The following is a 10,900-nucleotide window of genomic DNA, read 5'->3' as shown; positions in this document are numbered from 1 at the left end:
GTATTTTGTGGAAGAAACTCAGCAGCAATTTGTGCACAGCAGTGTCCCACAAACAGTCATGGATTGAATGACCGAATTCATATATTTTTTCGAAGGGATAATTAACCCCAGAAAAGTGATCCACCAATCGACTAACAACCAGGTTTCTACTTACTGCAAGGTAAACGGAGGCGTGTGGAGTAAGGAAACTTGCCTCAGGTTTCGCCCCGCCCGGGAATCGAACCTGAATCCTCTCGCTTGCGGGGCGAGTTCTCAAACCATTAAAGCCCTCGGATTGCAGTAATGACCCAGGAGCAGTGGCTCCACTGTGTAAGAGGTCCACTTATTCAACCCTAGAGTTAGTTCAGCATCGCTGTTCATTGCATCTCATTAATCCGCATGTTTAAGAGGGATCCATAAAATGAGTTGTTTTTAACAAAGAGAAAGTGGAAGCAGAGATGAGAGGAGGCTCAGAATTTAATGGGCTGATTATACTGAAAGGGTAAGTGGATGCTCTACTCAGGTAGTGGGCCCACTTCCTCCGCACTTTTTATGGCTTTTGCTAAAGCGATATAAAAATCACACCCAAAAATAAAGCACTTTCTCCAAGTTGAGAGTTCCCAGGCAAGGCTCGATTCCCATCACTCGCTTCCCGCCTGTTTCCTCCTGGGAATCATTACCTTCTCTCCTATTAATGACCTCTTAAGAGATTTTTACCAGTTGAAAGATCCGCAGGTTTAAGCGATCAACGTTTTATTGCAAAGAGGGTCCACTTTTTTTTCCTTTTGGAAAACCATTTAATTAATATATTTAGACATGCCAGATCAAGGGAGTCAAGAAGTCTCAACATAGATTGTTCCCCAGGCGGGTATGGATTCAGGTAAAATGTTTGATTTTATTTGCACTGTTGTTGTGAGTAAAGAACTTCCTGTTTATCAAATATAAATCGTGAAAAAATAAAACGGTGATACAACTTTCTAATTGTAAACAGCATATCATTAACAACTCTCACGACATATATAGTTTTTTTTAAAAAAAACTATATAACTCTATTTAACCACTGTTAAACTTTATTGAATTAATTTGCTTCTTTTGAATGTTTTTTTTAAAAAATGATAATAATAATTTGGTCACTCAATCCCCAACTGTTTGTGGGGACGGACGCTGCTGTGCGCAATTGGCTGACGCGTTTCGCCCACAGAATGTACAGTCACCGCACTTTACAGTATATTCTGTGAAGCGCTTTGAAACATCTCGATGACGGGATGAGGCGCTGTATCCAATGCGAGGATTATTATTATTGTTTAGTCTAATACGTTATAAAAAGTCGAATCCTCCTGAAGGTGGATTTGGTGAGGATTGGGTGCTGAGCAGTTGAGTATCTACATTCACTAGTCAGGATCACTAGTCCTTTTTCTAACATCGTCACCAGCCTGTGTGTTACAAATACCTTTCCAGTGATTTATTCTGATGCTCTTTGTGGCTGTGTGTTGTGGTTTGAGACTGCGTGCCTAGGAATCAGACATTATCCATAATCTCGTCTAAAAATCTTACTACTTGTTAAGTAAACACACCATTGCAGGAATAAAAAAATAAGGATGTTAGAGTCTGGAGCTTTGTTGAAGAGAGCTATAGAGATGAAAAATTAAACTCTTGACGTTTTTATTCAGTGACTTCACTCTTACACAATCCAGAAGGAGACATATTCAGCTTGTAAGCTTTAGTTTGTTCTGTTCGTATTTGGGATAAACGTTGCAGATAAAATTTCCCCCAACGTGTTGAGATAAACACTTATAAATCTGGATTTTACTCAATCGAGACTTGTAGAGTCCTGCAGTTTAGTGGTTAGAGCACTCGCCTCGCAAACGGGAGGACCTGGAGTCGATTCCTGAATATTGCGAAACCTTAGGCAAGTTTCCTGACTGCACACACAATGGGGAAGAGAAGAGACACTGATACTATTGCTAATCCTTGCATTTGATATAGCGCCTTATCACGTCTTCGAGACGTCTCAAAGCGCTTCATAGAGTACACTGTAAAGTGAATTGACTGTATATTTTGTGGGCGAAATGCGGCAGCCAACTGGGCACAGCAGCGTCCCCACACACAGCCGTGGATTGACTACCTACTGCCAGGTAAACAGGGGCCTGTGGAGTAAGGAATCTGGCCCAACCTTCGCCCTTTCAAAATTAAAAGTTCACAGTTCAAAAGTAAGGTAGTGAAAGGAGGGCAGTGAGTGAGAAGTTTTATTTTCACCCCCAGTTCATAGTGTCAAGCCATGAGCAGTGCATCTCCAATAGCAAGCCCCCTTTCACATCCCTCAGCTGCTCCAGGGAATATGGTTCATATTAAAGACTTGTTTTTATGATTGACTTGGATTTCTTGTGAAATACGTAAGATGACATCACCCCCAGCTCGGCACAACATTACATAAAGTGCCTATTTCTTTTTCCAGAGGAACAGGCCTGAGGAATAATTGACCAGAAAAACCATCCAAGTTAACAGCGTAACTGGGATCAAGATGAAATTACATGTCTTTGTGGAGAAAGGAGGGAAGGAAGGAAACTTTGAGAAGGGAGATGTGTGAGGCTGAGCGGATCAGTCTCCTCTCACCCGCCTGGACATCAGGACTCTCTCTACCCCCTAAATCCATACACCTTCAGGATATATTACTGGGCTGACTTCGAGACGTCTCCAGGTGCTTCACAGAATATACTGTAAGCTGACACCTATGTAGAATCATAGAATATTACAGCATAGAAAGAGGCCATTCAGCCCATTGTGCCTGTGCCAGCTCTTTGGAAGAGTTGCCCAATCAGTCCCACTCCCCCTCGCTCTTTCCCCCCCTGAACCCTGCAAATTTTTTCTATTCAAGTACCTATCTAATTCCTTTTTGAAAGTTGTTATTGAATCTGTTTCCACCCTTTCAGGCAGGGCATTCCAGACCGTAACATCTCTCTGCGCAAAAAAAAATCTTTTCATCTCCCTTCTTTTTTTTGTCAATTATCTTAAAATCTATGTGCCCTGGTTACTGACCCACCAGCCAGTGGAAACAGTTCCTATCTACTCTATCAAAACCTCTCATCATTTTGAACACCTCTATTAAATCTACATCTTAAGCAGTTACTACCCAATAGTTGGTTGAAAGCTGCCTCTCTACCCTCTTGTGACGTATATTTGCTTTGTGTTGGTCTCTAGCCACTGAGAATTCATTCATTCGAGTCTAATAATTTTCCAAGAAGACAAACTTTTCCCTCGTATAAAATGCTGGATTGTGTGATCAGTTCGTGACCATTCAACTAAAGCAACACCACTGTCCTCTCAAAGGAGCGACTTTGATATTATTGCCAAAGCCTTTGCCCAGTGGGTACAGCCTTGTGATCCTGAGGTTGGATGTTAATGTAATTTGTCCACGGACAATACTCCGGCTGCTTCTTTAACCCAGTAGCATGTCTTCACTTTGGTGGTTTGAAAGTGAATGATAAAACACATTTGATTTTTTTGAGAGTGAAACTCACAACACGTTATATAACAGGTCTGATGCGTTACTTAACATTGGGGTTGATAATCCCTTTTTTATAAGAAATTTAGAAAAATTAAAAATCTGGTCACTCAACCCATGACTGTTTGTGAAACATTGGCTGCCCTGTTTCACCCACAAATACAGTCAATTCACTTTACACTTTATTCTGTGAGGCCTTTGAGATGCCTCGAAAATAATAATAATGATAATAATAATCCTTGCAATTGATATAGTGCCTTATCAGATGTGATAAGGTTCTATATCAAATGCAAAGATTATTATTTATATGGCGCCATTCATGCAGGATAGCATCTAACACCCAGGTTCCTACTTACTGCTGCATCAACAGTAAACAATGCAAGTTGTTGCTGTTGTCAACCCTGTCCCCAAATGTTGAGGTGAAAGTCTCCAATGGTTCTACACCAATGAACTTAGACTAGTCTTATTTTAGATCCTATTGGGATATGGCAACAGTGGAAAAGATGTGATAAGGTGCAAGGATTATTATTATTATTATGATGGAATGTATTGACACACATGCCCAGTGAGGACTCTAACCCTAACCCCCTCAATCAGACATCATGAGAGCTTAATGTGGAGCGGCTGTTCAGTATTGCTATTCATTACCAGTCGTCAAACTTTCTGAATTACAAGAGGGAAATTGTTGTGGTGGGGACAGAAGTGGAACAGTGGATAATGGCTCGCTCTAAATCAATTACCCGTCAGTAATCCAGTAAAAGGCTCTCAATGGCGTCATGAGCTGCAGCAATGATCTCAAGCTCCTTATGAATGTCATCTGAAACCTGAGATTGGATTAGCAGCTTCAATTTACTCCAGGCTCTTTCTTTGAAGTGGACACCATTTGAAGATGGAAGAATGGTATGTTCTAGGCAAAGAATATTCCCCCATTATGGGGTTATCTGAGTCTCTCTGACCTTGGGCGCTGAGTGTTTGAAGCCCTAATTGTTGGGTCCATAGAGGACCTTTAGCAGACTTTGACCATGTGTCCTTGGAATTTGGAAATCAATTCATAGCCCCCACTAGGGTCTAATAATCCGATAATTCATAATCGATTTGGGAGGGAAAGGGGCTTTACCTTGAGGCCATGTATTGACTACAACAACAACAAAATTACATTTGTAGAGCGCCTTGGGAGGATTGGGAATGTCCTCCCCATTGGGAGGACATTCCATCTACTTTTCAAGACTGAGGTGGATGGATGTGTTCTTAGGTCAGGGTATCAAGGGATATGGGGCAAAGGTGGGAAATTGGAGTTGAGATACAGATCAACCATGATTTTATAGAATGGTGGAACAGGCTCGAGGGGCTGAATGGCCTACTCCTGTTCCTATATTTTCACTATAATGTTGATGTGATAATCATCACCGCTGGTATCATACAATGAACACTTATACAGTATAGTGCCTTTCACATTGGGAGGACGTCTTCATTAAGAAATAATAAGATCATAAGAAATAGGAGCAGGAGTAGGCCATTCCAGCCCCTTGAGCCTGTCCCGCCATTTAATAAGATCATGGCTGATCTACTAACCTGATTCAATTTACCCGCCCTATCCCCATATCTCTTAATCCCTTTAGTTTTTAAAAATCTATCGATTGAAATCTTGCAAACTAACTCAGCTATTTATTCTAGAGGTCGCCCATTTCAAGAAGAATGTGCTCGGCATCTTGGATTTCGATTGTGTTTGTGGGCACAGGGCAGGCTCCCGATGCATAATCCCTTCAAATAAAATCCTCCCCAAAATAATAATATGGTCACTCAATCCGTGACTGTGTGTGAGACACTGCTCTGCAAATCGGCTGCCTCGTGTCGCCCGCAAAGCACATAACAATCCATTTTTTTAGTATATTCTGTGAAGCGCTTTGAGACATCTCGAAGTCACGATAAGGCGCTATAATAAAAGCAAGGATTGTTATTATTATGATATTATAGGCCTCAGCGGGGAAGAGGTTAGTGTAATTTTAAACTGCAATAAAACCCACATTAGGTAAAAGCTATAAAACCCATCACTTTACTTCACACCACATCTCAAACTGAGTGCAGTTCTGCCCTGGCACCCGTTGCCTCTGCTCTGATTTGTAGCACATTTGTTGGTGTCTAATCCCATTAGCCTGTCTCCAGCCCTGGCATGGGGAGGCCTCTGTCTGAAATTATTAGGTACGACTGGACCCAAGTGACAGTCACAATCACAAGGAATAGCAATGCTTTATTGTGTGGATCTCTGAACTTCCAGAAAACGTGTTTATTGCATGATTGGAAGAGGTGAAATGTGCCGGGCACAAATAGAGTGTAAGATATATAGACTGAGAGTTTCCTCTCCCCCCAGCTGTCAGCCCGGGCATCAGGTAATTGCAACGAAGGGAATGGCTTCAAGGCACTGAGGCTGCCAGTAAGGCAGGCTTCTCTTTGAATTAAAGCCCCTTCTGCTTCCTGCTTTGACAAATCTTTTCCAGTGTCCTCATATTGACCTCCTTCAGGAAATCATTACTGACTGCTCCTAAATGACCTGCTCACTTGAGTCTTGCTCTGACTTTGCCATGCGTCCTGGGTCCTCAGACAAACACAGTTGCTATCTGCGGCAAACCAAACTTTAACAAAACATCACAACAATAGTGTGAGATATCAATAAATATCTCAAAACGGGCTGTTATAATGGGAATGAATGGGAAGGGATTTAATAATAATAATCCTGGCATTTGGTATTACGCCTTATCAGGTCTTCGAGACATCTCAAAGCGCTTCACAGGATACAGTGTAAAGTGAATTGACTGTATATTTTGTGGGAGAAACGTGGCAGCCAATTGCGCACAGCAGCGTCCCCACAAACAGTCATGGATTGAATGACCAAATTATTATTTTTTTCAAGGGATTATTACCCCCGAAAAAGCAATCCACCGATCGACAAATAACCAGGTTCCTACTTACTGTAGCACGTGGGTGTGTGTGTGTGTGTGGAGAAAGGAAACTTATCCAAAGTTTTGTCCTGCCCGGTCGGGAATCAAACCCAGATCCTCTCGCTTGCGAGGCGAGTGCTGGGATCACTAAACTACAGGACTTCACAATTCCTAGTGGGAAAGGGAGTTTCTGAAAGAGAATTCCATCTACCTCGGGTGGGGGGCTGGGGGTGAAGGGGTGGCTGGGAGGGGGAGAGGAAATAACAGGGCCCAAAACGTTATTCTTTATCCCTGAAATATTCCCTGAGGGATTTTTCCATCTTTTCTTTTTTCAACTTAAATCCAAAGACTGACAAGCGGGCTAAAAGCCACTGGAAGGTCAATTCAATTACCTCCCAGAGCCCGAGTATGGCAGACGTGAAAGAGAATGCAGATTGTTTGTGCAGTGGGTGTACACTATCTCTCCATCGGAGGGAACCATGCCTGTTATATTACTGTCTGAGTGGCAGATGTTAGCCTCAGGGTCATGGTGGAAGGAGCCTAGAAGAAGCAGCGTTCAGAAATTCTTGGAGGCTGAGAGGGAGGGAGGGAGGGATTTGGAGAAAAGCCGGGAGGAGAAGTGAGGATCTTGTCCTGACCACGGTCTGAGACAAGAGACCGGTCGGGCAAGGGTCAACACACCAGCGCCTCAACCCAACACACAGCCGAGAATCAGCTGCAGGTTACAGAGAGCTCTGAAAATATTAGTAGGAGTTTCCCCTTTAACCGTCTACCTCTTTGCATCAGCTGTTCTGCTCATAGCATCTCATTCATCTCAACCAGACCTATCTGGAAACATTGCATGCTACAGTCAATGTGCGTAATACACTCTACCCCCCAATCCAGAACAGCAGATTTATGAATCATATTTTGGCGTATAAAACGATGTCGCTGCAGTGAGTCGGATATCCTTTTTCCATAGCTCGCAAAATTTCCAAATGACATTCCTTCTTTCCCTACCTCGGCAGCTGTGATTGATGAGCCCAACCCAGAGACACAGACAGGTCTGAGGGGAACCAAACCAGTGTGGTGGGTGTGCACGTTATCTGTGATGTGACATGATCAGGTGCTGTATCAAATGCGTGGATTATTATTGGCTACCAATGCGTGTTTGTGTGCGCATTTACAAATCCAAGTTGTGTGCGGACATAAATCTATTTAGGAATATAGGAACAGGTGGAGGCCATTCAGCCCCTCAAGCCTGTTACGCCATTCTATAAGATCACGGCTGATCTGTACCTCAACTTCAATTACCCACCTTTGCCCCATATCCCTTGACCTAACAAACATCAATCCACTTCCGTCTTGAAAATGTGAATGGATCCAGCCATAATCCTTTTGGGGGAGGAAGAGAGTTCCACGTTTCCACTCCCTTTTGGGTCAAAAACTGCCTCCTGAACTGCCTTCAATCCTAAATGGCTTAGCTCCAATTTTAGAGGAAATAGTTTCTCTGTTTCTACCATATTGAATCCCTTTGAAATGCTGTACACTGTCCAGCACCTTGGGACGTCCTCCCGACATGAAAGGCGCTATACAAATGTAATCGTGTTGTTGTTGTTTATTTGTGTGTGTGTGAATGTATATACTGTATGTGTGTGTATATACTGTGTGTGTTTGTATGTATATACTGTGTGTGTATATATACTGTATGTGTGTACATACTCTGTGTATGTGTATAAAATCTGTGTGTGAGTGTGTGTGTATACGCACGTGCTCTGTTGTATTCTGATTCAGTACATGATTCTGTGCTTGCATTGATTCCAGCTGACAGTTCTGACGGGGGCACAGACTGACTTTTATTCCCCCCCAGATGACAGAGACGCAGGGGCTGGAGCCATTCCTCCATTACACTTGATTATTATAGTCTGCCATGTAATGGGGGCGGTTGGTGGGGGCCGCTCAGAAACCTGCCCGGACAAAAATGCCTGTAAACCACCTGGAGGCAAAGGGAAGAAGTCTTAAACATGTGAGTTCTTGGCAAATCAAATTAAGGTTGGAAGACGTTGACTACAAAGTTGAACGAGAGAGAGTCCATTCCATTCCCCACTCCCCTCACTCCCCTCACTCCCCTTTCAAAGCCATTGTGATCGAGCTTGCCAAGTCACTGCTTTATTGCCAATGACATCATTCTGCCTTCTTCCCCAAACAGTAAAAAGCCTCCATTGTTGTTTTGACAAAAATCCTCCCCATTTAGAGCGGATGGAATTACTCCTCTTCGTTCCTTCGGGAAAGACACGACGTGTAAATTATACCCAGCGCTGGCCAGGCTCCTCTTTGATCAACACATTCCTTCCCGACACGTCTGAGCATCTCAGATTTATGATGACCATTTCTTTAGAATTAATCATAATAATCCTTGCATTTGATCTAGCGCCTCATCGCGCCTTCGAGACATCTCAAAGCGCTTCACAGGATACACTGTAAAGTGGATTGACCGTATATTTTGTGGGCAAAACGCTGCAGCCAATTACGCACAGCAACGTCCCACAAACAGTCGCAGATTGAGTGACCATATACAAGCGGAAAAGTGATCCGCCAATTGACTAACAATGGGGTTCCTACTTACTGCCGGTAAACAGAGGCGTGTGTGTGTTTGTGGAGTGAGGAAACTTGCCTAAGGTTTCACCCTGCCTGGGAATCGAACCCAGGTCCTCTCGCCTTGCGAGGCGAGTGCTCTAACCACTGAGCCACAAGACGAGTGCAGAATATCCAATCCAGTCACCTCTGCCAAGCGCATTACCGCAACGGCTCAGGTTATCCCTGGCCTCGTGTAGTAGTAGCACCTAACTCGCTACCCAGGTTTGCTATATTTTAGTAACTGCGGATTCTTAAAAAAACCACAGAAACAAAGTAAAAAGCATTCTATGTTTTACGTCCCACGTCTCAGGGACTTGTTTTTATTCAATATCAACTGATACACTTAATTCTTAAGGTAAGAACGTGGCGGCTGGCCTTCAGATGGGCATCCTGAGCGACATTCGATGCTGCTTCAAGGATTCGTTGAGACGTCTGTGGGCCTTTGCTTTCAGGTTGGGCTCCAGGTCTTCGCGAGGCCTAGCGCACCGTTTGGGGTAGGCCATCTTGCGGACCCTCCTCCTGTAGGTCGGGTGGCGGGTGCGACGGCTGAACTTCCTCCGTCGCCTCCCTCCCCGACACCTGGTTTTCCTCATCGTCCTCCTCCCACTTCGCTTGCGCGAACGACCGCGTCTGGAACGGCATCTTAACTTGGTCATGGTCGACAATTGCGTGGAGTCCTCTTGCACCAATTCAAGATTCGTTAGTGAACTTTTTGCCCCCCCCCCGTCGCGCCCCCTTTTTATTGAGTGTGGCCGCCATTGTTGGATGATGTAGGGAGTTGCGGTGTTCATTGTGATGTAAATTGACATCGAATGACCCAGTGCCGCAGAGTAAGGCGTTGAGACCCATATTTGGTACTGATTTTAATGTAAGTTCATACTGCCTTATAAGGTACTGTTGTGACCCTTATCCCTCACCCTGTGTACCCTCTGACGCCATGCTGCGCTATGCCAAATGCAAAGGATGATCATTATATATTGATTTCAATTTTTCAGAGTTCTATATATATATAACACTGTCAATTGACTTTACAATAAATTCTGTGAAGCGCTTTGAGACCTCTCGAAGACGTGATAAGGCGCTGTCTCAAATGCAAGGATTGTTGTTATTATTATTCCGCCAATGCAATCAGTGTTGATCACTCGAACCGTCAAAGGCAGAGTGTGTGGTGCCCTGTAGCTCAGTGGGTAGAGCCCTCGCCTCGCAAGCGAGAGGAACCGGGTTTGATTCCCTCTTGCCTTCCCGTGCCTCTTAACCGAGCAGTAAGTAGGAACCCAGTTGTTAGTCCCTCCCCGTCTCCTCTCCACAAACTCTAACTCGTTTCTTGTGATTTTGCTCCTACTCAAAAGATTATTCTGGTCAAAGAGCCCGAGCGCACAATGTCTGGGTCAGTCAGCCCGTTATTAATTACAAGGGAGGAACGCAAGCAAGGAGCCAATTACGGGTCCTGCAAATGGTCTAATTGGATTCAACTTGAACTTGTTCGGTTTCACCAAAAAACACGTCCACATCAATAGTCCTTGTTGCAGCACATGGTGTTTAAACCACGACGGCGACATCTTGCACTTCTATAGCGCCCCTCACGCAGGATAGCGTCCCAGAGCGCTAATCACAAACAGGGTTCTGGAGACGTGGCCGGGAAATAAAAATAAAATGTGATCGCGTTGTTTATACAAAGTATACAGCAAATAAATTATAAGGAATTTACAAAAAGCTGCTCTATATAGGCACTGTATAGAGAGATGTACATTTTATAGAGATCTACAGCACGATCGATGTACAGCATAAAGATATATAGAGATGGAGAAACAGAGAGAGAGAGAGCGACAGCAACAACTACATGCTGTACGCAATTGGCTGCCGCGTT

Source organism: Callorhinchus milii, unplaced genomic scaffold (assembly GCF_018977255.1).
Source record: "Callorhinchus milii isolate IMCB2004 unplaced genomic scaffold, IMCB_Cmil_1.0 Scaffold19, whole genome shotgun sequence".
NCBI classification, from domain to species: domain Eukaryota; kingdom Metazoa; phylum Chordata; class Chondrichthyes; order Chimaeriformes; family Callorhinchidae; genus Callorhinchus; species Callorhinchus milii.
The sequence above is the reverse complement of the archived record's forward strand: the minus strand, read 5'-3'. Positions refer to the sequence as shown.